The sequence below is a fragment of the Octopus sinensis genome, linkage group LG2, assembly GCF_006345805.1.
Source record: "Octopus sinensis linkage group LG2, ASM634580v1, whole genome shotgun sequence".
Classification (NCBI taxonomy): domain Eukaryota; kingdom Metazoa; phylum Mollusca; class Cephalopoda; order Octopoda; family Octopodidae; genus Octopus; species Octopus sinensis.
Window position 1 is genome coordinate 47,072,993 of NC_042998.1, and position 14,442 is coordinate 47,087,434.

The 14,442-nt window shown below is 34.9% G+C and overlaps 2 long non-coding RNA genes across 2 annotated transcripts in view; one reads left to right on the top strand and one right to left on the bottom strand.

The window, feature by feature from the left end:
- The window catches only part of LOC118762268, a 15,867-nt gene continuing 1,425 nt past the window's right edge, over window positions 1-14,442 (bottom strand). The window contains exons 2-3 of the long non-coding RNA XR_004998022.1: window positions 10,443-10,448; window positions 1-105 (exon numbers count right to left, since the gene is read on the bottom strand). This is a non-coding gene — a long non-coding RNA (uncharacterized LOC118762268). The remainder of the gene's footprint in view (window positions 106-10,442; window positions 10,449-14,442) is intronic.
- The window catches only part of LOC118762267, a 19,786-nt gene continuing 19,147 nt past the window's right edge, over window positions 13,804-14,442 (top strand). The window contains exon 1 of the long non-coding RNA XR_004998021.1: window positions 13,804-13,814. This is a non-coding gene — a long non-coding RNA (uncharacterized LOC118762267). The remainder of the gene's footprint in view (window positions 13,815-14,442) is intronic.

The following is a 14,442-nucleotide window of genomic DNA, read 5'->3' on the forward strand; positions in this document are numbered from 1 at the left end:
AATTAATAGTAGCACATAAATACATATACCGTATTTATTAAATAATATTTATCTCTCGCCAGATGAAGTATATTTTTGTTGACCTTACCATCACGGAATAGTGCACTATATATATATATATATATATATAATATATATATATATATATATATATATATATCCACAAGTAAACAAACAGGGTATGTGATGCGCTACATGGTTATATCAAGGGTTGAACAGAAAGAACGTAGCAAGTAGAAAAAGTTAGATGAAAGGAGGGGAAATGGAAAACTAGACGAAAATTTAACGGACGGGAAATTTAAGCAGAAACACGATACATGGAATATTCGCAGCTGATTTCCTCGTCAGACAATGAACCAAAGTATCATAGCATAGTGGTTTCGCGCCATTTACTATTGACACAACTCAGTTTTGGAAGCGGCAGACCATTTAGTGTCTGGGAAAAAACTAGCTAGCTAAGGCAGAAACAAACAAGACATTATATAGATATAACAGACAAAGAATTATGCATATATAACAGCACAAAGCTTACGGCTATATACAACGACAGAAAACGAATATATATAAATATATATATATATATATATATATATATATATATATATATATATATATAAAATACAACAGAAAGAGCTTTGCAGCTATCGATCGAACTTAGTGGAGTGGCACAAAGACGAAATGGAGAAAGTTCTAGAAGATATAGCAGGAGCCTGCTAAGGGCTCTTCGTATGTCCATCTCAGGAAATTATCTATTTTTCGGAGAAGTTCAGCCAGTTAATGTTCATGGAAATCAAAATTTCACCAGGAAAGTCATCGTTCTCACTCTACTTCCTTGTTGTTGCTTGTTATTACCACTCTGTTGTTGTTATAGTTGTTATCACTATTGTCTTAATGTTGGTACAACTGATGGTGTTACTGTTCGAAATCAACATCTCCCACACTATACTACATACTTTCAACTTCATAATGCACCCCCCTCCTGTTGGGCGGTGAGCAAAGATATAGCCATTTTGAAACTTTTTCTATATTTCCCAAACTTTTTTAATTTTGCAGCATAGGACAAGTAACACTAAATAATAACTATCTGATTAGACTCATTCTTTTCTCTCCTTTGTTTTGCCTGACATTCTAGGAGACATACTATTCACATTCATACAGTCACACATACTCAAACACACACGTACACACACATACACATAAATTCCCTTCGCTGAGACTTTTAGCAAATAATTTTGCCAAACAATAGAAAGGTATTTGTGTTTCAAAGTGGACAATAAGAAGGGAATGTCTTAATTGAGCGAGTCAACCTGGGAGCATTTACAATGTCGGCCCATTTCTAGAAAAAGCAGTTAAATGTGCTTCAAAACACTCCCTAGTGTCTCAAGAAAGGAAATAAACAGTGGGCAACATAGTTTAGATAATAATTTACTGACCAGATGCGGGATGTGCTTGATTATATATTTATTTAACCTATGTTGACCTGGGGTTAAGAACAATAACAATGGCAAATGACCATTCCCCAATCGCTGGAACCAAAAGGGGGTCTCTTGTTTTGCTAGAAATAGTAACTGATTCTTCCACAAAGCACACCTTATACTCTTGAAGAAGAAAAATTAATTGAGATGAATAGTTCTTGTGATTCCATGTCTCAGAAATACTATATGATGGATCTGATTTGAATGCCTTTTTACAAAATAATGACCTGGGATTGCACAACAACAAAAACAACAACAATTTCTCAATCATGTCGTCCAGTGTGATTCATGCGATCTGAATTTAAATTTATTTCTTATGGCGAGATCATAGGTATTAATATTAGTATATAAAAGAAACTTTAAAAGAAAACATTATGAATGTTAACTATATTTTAGTAGTTCATCAGTTATCATTTCTTTTAGAATGTAGGTCGTGAGTTGGTAGAATTGATAGCGTATCGGACAGAATGCTAAGTAGTATTGCTGTCTGATCTTTACATTCTGATTTCAAGTACTACCAGGTTCAGCTTTGCTGTTCATCTTTTCAGAACAAGTATTCAGGTTGATGTCATCAACTTTCTCCCTACCCCGAAAATTACTGGGCTTGTAACAAAATTTATAACCATAATTTTATTTGAAATGATAATGTATCGGGTTATTTTCCAAGGCTATTGAAAATATCTCAAAACGTTTCAAATTAGAATTTACCTAAGTAGGATTTGTCAAATTCAGTTGCTGGAATGTTGGTTGCTAAAGCATGAATGGTAAATAACCCATTAAGTTCGCTTATGGTCGACTTATAAACTCATGCAATTGGCCTATAAGTGAACATTTGTTACAATTATCTGTATATTACAGCTTCTTATCTATGCATATAATTATTGGAAAACTGAATCTATTTAGAAATGTACTATTGCTAAAGTATTATATCCTTGGAAAAAAAACCAACAAACTATTCAATTATTCTCACACAGAGAAAATCTGCCTTGTTTTCATTTTTACAAATGTCTACATAAATTATCAGACGTGTTAACAAAAGTTGTACACAATAAACCTTACTGTTAATTTATAGTAAATATGTAGACAGGTATTGTCCATTTTTAATACTTCGTCTCTTGTCTATTCAGTATTTCAAGGTCAAATTCGTATTCTAGTAGTTATGAAGAGCGTTTGTGTTCATCTACAAATGGCTATTTTAACTTTGAAATAATCCTTTATGTTAAGATCCATTCATACTAGTAATGAATGAAATAGTTTGAGATGAGTGGGCAAATTGCATACTACATTTAATTATGAATGAGCTCCTCTACCGCACTATGTGACTTATGCATCTGTATATTTCTGTGCTATTTATCCTTCTCCTCCAGCTTATACACATACACCCCCCACACACATATATGTGTGTATTGTAAATATTCTTATATTTCGAGGCAGTCATTTTATTTTTCAAATAAACACACGCAATATATATTCGTTCTTCTCGCGATTGTTACTGTTTTATTCTATCGTATGTCCATTGTCTCCAGATCCTTCGTCACTCGTCTGTGATCTCTTCAGCGACCCTTTTCGTTCACTGTATGCTTATGCTCCGCTTACTCCTGTCACATCGGGAATATTGTAACACAAATCCATACTTGGGTGTAAATGTAATGTATATATATATATATATATATATATACATCTATTTATATTTATATTAATATTTCTAAGTCTCTCTAAAGGAGACTACGGCAGCGGTACTGGATATTAACATGGCAGTCCAGAATAATAGGAACGAATGCTGTCGTTGATTCGCTCCAAGAGGCCATCGCCTCTACCTAGCTATGTGACATACGAACTTGTATCCATTATAACTTTCTAACAGACGGTCAGTATCGACGCCTGTTGAGTTCGGCTGCTCTACATTGATAAGTGACAAATACCCTAAAACTAGTCTGTAGATGTCATACCAGCAAGGGGAAGTGGCTGACCTCCCCTGTTCGAAGGTTATAATGGACACAGGTTCGTGTGTGACATAGCTATCTAGAGGCGATGGCATCTTGGAGCTAATCAACAGCAGTATTCGTCCTATTTTTCTGGACTGCTATGTTAGCTTGGCGATAACTATTAATATATATATATATATATAATATATATATATATATATATATGTATATATATATATGTATATATATATATGTATGTATGTATATATATATATATATATATATATATATATATATATATATATTATATATATATATATATATGTATGTATATATATATTATACACACACACACATACATATATATATATACATGCGTATAATAGGAGATGACCATTCAGTGGACATCTAATATGCTAGAAGATCACCTACCATCTAACCACAAAGAAAAGAATGTTCTCTAGAGAAATTCAGCAAACACCAGAACATAAGCGGGTAAGACAGATGAAAATATACAAAGTACAGAATGAATCGTAGACCGGTTTCGTCATTAGCGATTTTACTTACGTAACATCGTCCGTGGACCCCAGTACAATCGTTCCAATTCAATATAATTTGTAGAAATATATACGGGTTGTCCTCATAAAATTAGAAGTGTGTATAGTTTTACTGATACAGTGGGGTTATTTTCAAATTTCTAAGTTCTGGCGCGCTAAATCCCGGAAACAGTTCCGCAGTAGATAATTTACTGCTGTTAATGTTGCCTGTTAGAGACATAATTATTTAAAATTTAAATAATGAGGGTGATAAATTGAATATTAATTTAATTAACATCAATTTAAAACCAGTTGCCTAGCATATAGAAAAATCTGAAAATTCAGAAAAATTGAAATACATGCGTATAATAGTAATACATGCGTATAATAGATCGTAGGTGATTTTCTTCTAGCATATTGGATGTCCACTTAGTGGTCATCCCTTATTATACTTCGTATTGATGTACAGACACAAGTTTTCGTCGCCTGTAACGATTCAGTAAAGAAATCGTTGCTTGAGTCCATGAGATGAGCGGAGATCGTGGCTCGTTGATTTTTGTAGTTCTCACTTAAAGCATGCAGAACTCATGCTCCATACTTCTGAACCTTTTCCATCGAATGAAGATGCTTCTCTATAGCAGTGTGGGAGCATTCCATTTTCTCTACCAGTTCCCTTGTCGTTTGACTAGAATTTTCGCGCAAAAGTTGGTTTAATCTCTCTTCATCGCACTCAACTGGACGACCAGAACGAGGTGCGTCTTTGATGTCAAAATTTCCCTTTTAAGAACTTGACATACCAATCATGAGCGGTCCTTTCAGCTATGGCACCTCCTACATACGCAGCATAAATGTCGTGAGCAGCTTTCGCGGCCTTAGAATCTTGATTAAAAGCAAAAAGAAGGAGGTGTCTAAAATGCTTGATTTTCTTAACTTGACCTTCTATGTTAATGATCTGAAAATAAACAAAAATTAATTAAAATTAACTAGAAAAAAAAAGATTCCAAAGCGATTCAAAAATACAATTCTTGAAAAAAATTTCAAAATTTAAAAACGCAATAAATTCCAAAATTAAAAAAAAACCGCGGGAACTTACTTGCCAACCCAATATATATATACGCGTAGGAGTGGTTCTGTGGTAAATAGCTTGCTTACCAACCACATGGTTCTGGGTTCAGTCCCACTTCGTGGTACCTTGAGCAAGCGTCTTCGCCTATAGCCTCGGGCTATAGTATATGTTTGTGTGTCTGTGTTTGTCGCTTGACAACCGATACTGGTGTGTTTACGTGCCCGCAATTTAGTGGTTCGGCAAAAGAGGCCGATAGAATAAGGACTAGGCTTACAAAGAATAAGTCCTGGGGTCGATTTGCTCGACTAAAGACTGTGCTCCAGCATGACCACAGTCAAATGACTGAAACAAGTAAAATAATAAAAGGTATACACACACACACGCACACACGCACACACATATATAAGGAAAGCAGAAAATGGAGATACAATTGATGAATAAGAATTGATTTACATCAAATATCATTTATTACTTAATTACAAAGACAGAATCTCAACTTACAGCTGTTTCGTTAGTGTAATTCTCAGTTTTAACCACCACCACCACCACAACAACAACAACAACAACAACAACAATAATAATAATAATAATAATAATAATAATAATAATAATAATAATAATAATAATAATAGTTATCATTGTAAGTAATTAGTTATACCAAATTGAATCACGGAACTTCATCAGAGCGGAAAAGTAAATAAAAAAAAACGTAAAAGGAAAAAGAAGGAAAAGAAGGAGAAAGTGAGAACGGTAATAGATGCTACATACCACTGTGAAACATTCGACCGACGAGTGGGTCAGCATGTAGCATCAATTGATTATCACCGTTCTCACTTTCTCCTCTTTATTCTTTCTCTTCGTTTTTTTTTTCTTTTTCTTTTATTTACTTTTCCGCTCTGATGAAGTTCCGTGATTCAGTTTAGTATAACTAATTGCTTACAAAGATAACTATCATTATTATTATTATTATTATTATTATATTATTATTATTATTATTATTATTATTATCATCATCATCATCATCATCTTTATTATTATTGTGGTGGTTAAAACTGAGAATCACGCTAACGGTAACAGCTGTAAGTTGAGATTCTGTCTCTTTGTTATTAAATTAATAAATGATAATTGATGTAAATCAATTGTTATTCCTCAATTGTATCTCCATTTTCTGCTTTCCTTGAATATTTATAAACTCTATCTTATTTTCGTCATTACATATCATTTATGAGCGGCAGAAACGTTAGCACGCCGGCCGAAAGGCTTAGCGGTATTTTGCCTGTCTTTACGTTCTGAGTTCAAATTCCGCCGAGGTCGACTTTGTCTTTCATCCTTTCGGGGTCGATAAATTAAGTACCAGTTGCGTACTGAGGTCGATCTAATCGACTGCCCCCTCCCCCAAAATGTCGAGCTTTGTCCCTAGAGTAGGAAAGAATATAGGTAATACACCATTGGATTCGGTGGATACAAGCATCCCTTAGACGGCTGTTATAGCCTCTAACTTAACTCACCTGTGTATATATGTATATATGAATATTAAGTCGGCAACAACACATGTTATACAACTAGAAAGATCGCAGATATACCCCAAATATCCCAATCGAGTGTTGAAAACCATCGGAATCAACTTGGTCACGCCAGCAGGCTTCCTCTTTGTCCTACAGGGGTTTGAATGAGGCTAACCTCGTCCAATAGGCTGCCGCTTGCGATTCATGGTAGAAACGTGAAAAACGATTCTTTTTCCATTTTTGTTTTTGAAGAAAATGTTGACAGATGTGAAAATGTGGATCGTCTATAACAGTGTAAAGCGTGAACGCTCATGGGGTAAGGGCGATGAACCACCACCAAAAACCTCCACTCAAAGAAATTATACTTTCAATTTGGTGCGTTATAAAGATGTTCTCTTTTACAAACTTCTTCACGGGAACAGGACCATCAGTTTGGAAATATACTGTGACTAACTGTTTAAATGAAATGCAGCGACCCACCACAAGGGCCCAGCACTTGTTATTCATTACAACATTGTCCCTCATTACGACAATCTCACATTGCACACTTCTTACACACGCGGAAGAAGTTGTTGGGGATTAGCTGGGAAGCTTTGCCGCACCTTCGATATTCGTCCGACCTTTCGGTCACATCAAAATTCATTGTCTAGAGAAACCATCAGCTTTGAAGAGGATGTAAAAATTCAACTGCAAGAGATTTTCGCCAGTAAAGGCAGGAAATTCTTTGACCAGGGAATAACGCCAACTAAAAGACCTCAAGTGGCCTGAACTCTTTACATGAACACCACCCTGTACTTAACTCCATGTCCCCCTACATGGCCTTGCTATTTGCTTTTGAGCCAAATTAACTAACTAACTAACTAAAAACAGATGCTTGATTCATACAAGTTAATCTATGAGCACACTGAAGGATTAACCTATGTGCAGTCTGAAGCGTTTTTGCCCAGTTTAACACAAAACTATTGTATAACGTGCTTCCGAATTGTCTTTGCGTCCCGAATGTTTTCTGCAAACTAGTCGGCTGCGAAAAGCGGTGTTTAGTAGGGTGTGTTTAAAGTGGTTTTACAGCTATCTCTTTCATTCTGAAACAACTAAAACTGTCAGGTCAGTTTATTAGATGTATAGTAACGATATGCTAAAATAATAATTTAGGACATTTATAACTGCCTCCCTTTAAAAAGTTTCAAATCTTCTAGATTGCACCTCATATGATATTTATTCTGTAAATCGCCTTCTATTTCAAAATTGTGCCGTACTTTCGCTTGAAAAACCGAACTGACTGTTTGGCGATTTCAGTAATTCTTAAGTTGTTAATTAGAAATACAATGCAGTAAATAAATGGACAACTATTCGGGTAGTAGCACCATCAAAACATCAACAAATCTTACAGAAGTACACACATACACACACACACAAACACACATACACACACACACACACAAACGCACGCACACAGACGCATACAGACGCGTGATATATGCATGTGTGTTTATATATATATATATGTATGTACATATAATATATATATATATACACACATATGTATATCTATGTGCATATATATGTATATGTATGATTATTTATATGTATACATATGTGTGTGTGTGTGTGTGTGTTTGTGTGTGTGACTGTGTCGTATGCTTTAAAGGTAGATAGATAGTGATGGACTTGAACTAGAAGTAATATTTTCAAATTTCACCTTAATGAACGGAATACACATTGGATGATGTAATACAGCGAATATATCAGGCATATTAGGCATGCAGGGTATGCCAAATATGATAAAAAAATGAGACGGAAGGCCGTGGGTTGAAAACTTATCTACAAGTTCATTTTTCTGGGGGGAAAAAACCCGCCCTTTCCTAATATTTGAGCCATTGAAAAGCGGGTACAGTACAATGGTATTAACTGAGATTCTAGTAAATAACTGATGTGTTTCACCGATATTATAGCATTCTCGTTATTATAACTAAAGACTATGATACGATAGTAGGAAACCAAGCATAGATATCTACTAAATGCAACGATCGAGCATATGTAGACGTACCTTTTGCACATTTATCGAGGCCAAATTGCATCTTGATGTCATCACTGAATTGTTTAACAATCGCTAGTAAACTCTTGAGTTGTTGGTCATTTTTTGCACAAAGCTTTAAATCATCCATATAAATGCGATGATTTATATTTTTATCAAACATTTTATAACCGTGCAGTATATCATTGAGCAATTTCGAGAGAGGTATTAAGTCTAGAAAAAAGAGGTGTGGTGATAGTGAGTCACCCTGGAAAATGCCACATGAAATTCTTACATCTCCAGCATTAAGAGATTCGTTGTCACCGTTCAAAGTCAGTGTGGTTCTCCATGATCTAATACTTACAGACAAAACGTTTCGCAGAGTAGGAGCTATTCTATACCTTTCCAGACTATTTGATTCTTAATCCAGCAATGTAGTAGGCTATCAAAAGCGTTTTTATAGCCTATCCAGGCTACTGACAAGTTTTTGTACCGTTTGTGACAATCTTTGAAGCTCATCTTATTGATGAGTAGCTGATCTTTACAACTATAAGATCCACGTTTACATCCTTTTTGCTCATTAGTGAATATGCCACTTTCTATTAAAACCCTAAAGGTATATTCAGTCAGGACAGATGTTAGCGTTTTATATATTGTTGTTAAGCAGGTTATGGGTGGATAATTTTTTGGTTCATTTGTTTCTTCATTTTTTGGGGAGTAGGAGTGTTAAACCATTAACTAGCCGAGAGGGATCATACTAGGATGTTTATTATTATTATTATTATTATTATTATTATTATTATATTATTATTATTATTAAGGTCATTGCCTGGAATTGAACTCTGGGGTTAGTAGCCTTTACCTTTCATCCTTTCGGGCTCGATAAATTAACTACCAGTTGCGTACTGGGGTCGATCTAATTAACTGGCCGCCTCTCCCCAAATTTCGGGCCTTGTGCCTGGAATAGAAAAGAATATTATGTCTACAATATCCTATTTGCTTTTCCCGATTTAAGACGGTGGTGAATAAATTTAGGAATATTCTGCTGCTCTTCCTAGCAAATCGAACGATATCTGTAAGGCTCTACCTTTAACTCTTTTTTTTCCACGTGTTATTGAATAGAAGCGTGTGTATAAAGAACATGATGTCGTTGAAGATTATAACGTTGTAGAAGTGTTATGGTATATGATAAAGCATATTGATAAAGCATATGATAAAGAGTTGAACGTGGTGGCGTGCTTGGAAGATATAACATCCTTATAGAATATAATTAAGTTTTATAGTGTCATTCAAGCGACTGGTATTCAACCGTAAATCTATATTTTCGTCTGCTAAAAGGCAAAAAAGGAGATAAAATTTTACAAATGTGGAGGATAGGAAAGGGTAAGTGACTGAAAGGAAAGAAGAAGGGTTAAGTAACGAAGTGCAGAATAGGGCAAGAGAAAAGAGAGCGAAAGTACGGGAAAGAACTAAAAGAAAAGATTTATTATTATTATTATTATTATTATTATTATTATTATTATTATTATTATATTATTATTATTATCAAACTCGTTTCGTTTGTTCTTTTGAAGACGACCAACTAGATGTGTTTAAAAAGGTCTAAGATATCAATTCCAGGAAAATTGGGTAGTTTTACAAAACCACGACTTGGTTCAGCGGTTAATGTTCTTTCATTTAAATAAATTAAGCAAGTTTATTGGCAGTACGGCACGCTTCAGTGGTTAATGCCCTTCCATTTAAGTAGTCTATGAAGGTTCGATTTCTAAGTTAACAAATGGGACATATTTTATCTAATGGATTCAGAAGACTTCTAGAAGTTGGACTCTACCATAAACTTGCTAACGATATAGCATTTCTCAGTTTTCTTTTGTGTATCATATATCTTAGGAAGCAGCCTTAGTCGGGAATCAGACAATACTTATATCTCAATTATCACGCTTGAACAAATTAATCTTTAAATGATCGACGGAGTGTTGGAAGAGCTAAATATCAAGTGTTTTAAAGGTTTACCCAATTCATTTCTGCTACGTCAAACAGACATATTTAATTCAAACTGTAGATATCTTTGGGTTTTATTCGCTTGACTTGCACACATCTTATGTAGTTATGGGTTAGCAAGTTTATAAGGTTATTGACATCGAAGAGAGTACCTACCAAGAAGCGTTCATAGTATTTCAATTTTACTCTATCATTCTTAGATATCTGATATATTCTCCGCTAGTTTTACATACTCTACTTAATACTTGATTCCATTGAATGATCTTTCAATTAACGTTTGACTTCTCTTATATATAGCTATGCATAAAAACACGCATTAATATATATGTATATATATATATATATTATATATATATATAATATATATATATATATATATATATATATATTCTAATTTATAACTCTTTCTCCAGACACTTTATTTCATGTGTAATGATTTGACTATTTTAAGTTTAAAAGTTAAACACGTCATTTCGTTTAACTATCGTATTTCACAAATATTTGTTGTGACTCTACCAAACATTGACTGAATGTAACTTTATGGAGCTGACTTCACAATTAAACAACCGTAAGTACCTACAATGAAATGCGCTTTTTCACAACTTCCAGACAGCTATTTAAGTTTTCCCAGACTCTTTCGCATTTCTTGGCAATGATCCCATAGAGTTTCATAAGATGTTTCTTTTGCAGGCTATTTTTACATAATTATCAATCCTTAAATGATTCCACTAAGAAGTCAGTTACATTCATCATTATCAGTAAAAAGACTGTGATGGTGTGATGCCTGTAATAGTATCGTGTAAAAGAAAATGGCTTGTCTTAATTTGTTACATATATTCAATGATACTACCGAGAAATTCAGCTTGTTCATTCTTTTTACTTTCTTTTGTGTTTGAAAAAATACTTAACAGGTAAACATTGAGGTGTAAAGGTACGTGGTCTTGTGGTTTAGAGTTGGAATTATGATCAGAAAGTTGTGTGTTCGAGCCTCAGACATGAGGTGGGGAGCATTGTGTCCATAATCATAGCATTTCCTTTCACGTTACTCTTGTATATTCGCATGAAAATGAGTAACGCTGCGATAGACAGACGTCCGTTCGGTGACGGAGTGGGATCTTGTACTTTCAATATCGACGTTTTGAAAATCTAAATAAGCTCCATCTTTATGGACCTGCAGGCTTGAGGCAGGCCGAACTAAGAAATTGTCATTATTTAACGAATGAAGAATTTATACTTGGAAGGTAATTAATTAATTGTTTGCATTATTTTACTAGGTTTTTGTGGAGCCAAGATTTAATTTGGAAATGGAATATGAAAATACTTTCATTTTTCAAAAGAAAAAAAAATTAAAATTGTTTCCTTCAGGAAAATGACGCCTCCAAAATTCAAACCAGTATGAATGTGTTTTTATGGACGTTAAACAAAAATGAGGCGTAAAAATTATATTTAATAAAGCACACTCACTTTAAAAGAAAACTAAAATTACGACATGTCTGTTGACAGAAACTTACATGTGAACAATCCTAACGAAGTTTGATAGCAGCAGCATCAGCCGTTCAAGAATTTGGACCTGGAGATATCTATTTCCAGCGACTTCGAGGGCCACCTCCCAGTGGTGTCGGGCGTCAACGAAGAGCTCCCGACTACAAGACGACCAATGTTTTTTTTTCCCATGGTCTGGGGTCTCCTGCCCCTAAGCCCTAGACCATCACCTAATCAGCCTTACCCGTCTTGTTGCTTAACAACAACAACAACAACAATAACAGTAGCAGCAGCGTCAGCAACAAAGAGTAACAACAACAACAACCATGCATATTTTGCTGAGCAATTATGTTTATGACATTGCAAACAATTTTGCTGATATTGTTGAACGCAGGCAATTTTTGGACATGGATTGGTCCACTCGGAGAAGGAATTGTGCCAATGGCGTGTGAAAATGCTTTTGCTAAAATAATATGTAAAGGAAAAAAATGACATGCCTCACGAAAAGTGAACGGGCTCCCAAAGGAGAGATTGAAAGAAGCCTATCAAATTCAGTAAGATATGCGGGAGTGTGTACGAGCTTCCTAAGCCCGAAGTCAATGCAACAGTTCTAGTTGGTGCGCCGTGCGCCTCCCATAAGTATATACGGTAATACATAGATCAGGACAATTAGGGGTGACTGTGAAAGGTTTTGGCTGTTGCGTTGACGCCCGGCTTGGTATCACCTTCATAACGCAATATGAGTATATGGTGAATGTAGACGTGGCAAAAAAAATATATAATCTAGACGGGTCAGTGTAACTATACAAGTTCAAATGTGCTGAAACGTATAGGGGAATATCAAAATTGTGTCTAGTCGTGGTGTTAGGAGCAATGAAACTAGTGGTGAAGCGTAGAAAGCCCAGCCAGTACACTTTAGGACTTTCTGCCTGAGGAACTAAAGGCGTGAAATATATATCAAGAGTAGTAAATAGCAATAGAATCAGCAACTAAAACAACAGATCTCTGAGGTTACTGTCCCAACGATACCATAAATCTCACTATGGATTTGAAGCGCTCAGAATAGTCAAAGGACTCACCACATACTGAGGACCAAAAACTAATGAATCCGAATGTATCCTCTCAGTAGTACAATGCTTATCTTACGACGATTGGAAGCAAATCGGGCATGGAGATGAGTGGCGGGCCATCGCTAAATAATTGAAGGAGAAAGAAGAGAAGATGGTGTTGTGAAAAGAAGGCTACTTACACAGTACGCGAAGAGGACTTTTCTCTACTGGACAATATTGAATTTAAGGTCGTGAGATTTAGCAACTTGACCCTTAGATCAAATTAAAGCACTCTGAAATGTATGTCAATGACAATGTGCAGAACGAGGAGGAAGATGTAGAAAAAATATTTCAAGAAACATAAAACTATGGGCCATTGATGAAGATCATATCAACGAGTACCATTGCCAAACAAGCTTTCTAAGCCGCTCGGATACAATTCAGTGAGAGGCGGGTGCTTATTGTCCTGGACTACTCTGGCCAAACATAACTGATATAAATAGCCAATATACACACATCATCCGGCTGTATGTTGGCTAATATATTTGATTTCTTATATTTTTTGTTTGTTTAATATTTATATACATATTTATATACATATTTATATACATATTTAAAATATAATTGGATCGTTTAATATAATCATCTATAATTAATTATTTTTCATAAATCCACTGGTTATTTGCGACACCAGTGGCTGATAGACACTGAGATTCTATGGATTACTGATGGGGGAATTTTACTACTGAGTCTAATCGGACGTCTGCTATTGAGAACTTCAAGGAGGGGCGAAATCCCGTGATCTTGCAATTTCGGCGGTCACAGCATTCAATAAAATAATGTAGCAGTCAAGTTCTGGGTTCTTCGTAATCGATTGACACAATCTTCTAATAAAATTTTCTTGTGCCAAAATTGGAAGGAATTATTATTATTGATGTTTTTACTGTCACTTTTTGTGCTTCATTGGACCTGAAATTATGAATGCTGTTGAATTTCTCTCTAAATGTTGTAACACTGATTTTGTGTGCAATCTTTTCCTATGAATCCATAAGACAACCTATAACGAGAAAATGAATTTTTGCTGATTGTACTATATTGCTTGACACAAATAAACTAAAACGTCAGTTCAGTGTTCAGTATATTGTTTTCTCTTATTTGACTGCTTACAACATACATAGGTCATGTTATGCATAAGTCCATGACACACACGACGAAATCCTCCCAAACTTACGTAAACATGACACACGCGAACATCATGTAACTGTGTCTTAAATTTGGAATTATCGCTCGACAAAGTTTCCAGTTTCCACTTCATTCCCGACTGAACTCATCTTTGGCGGAATTAACACATACATTTAAATATAAGCTTTCATGTAACTTTCCTAAAAT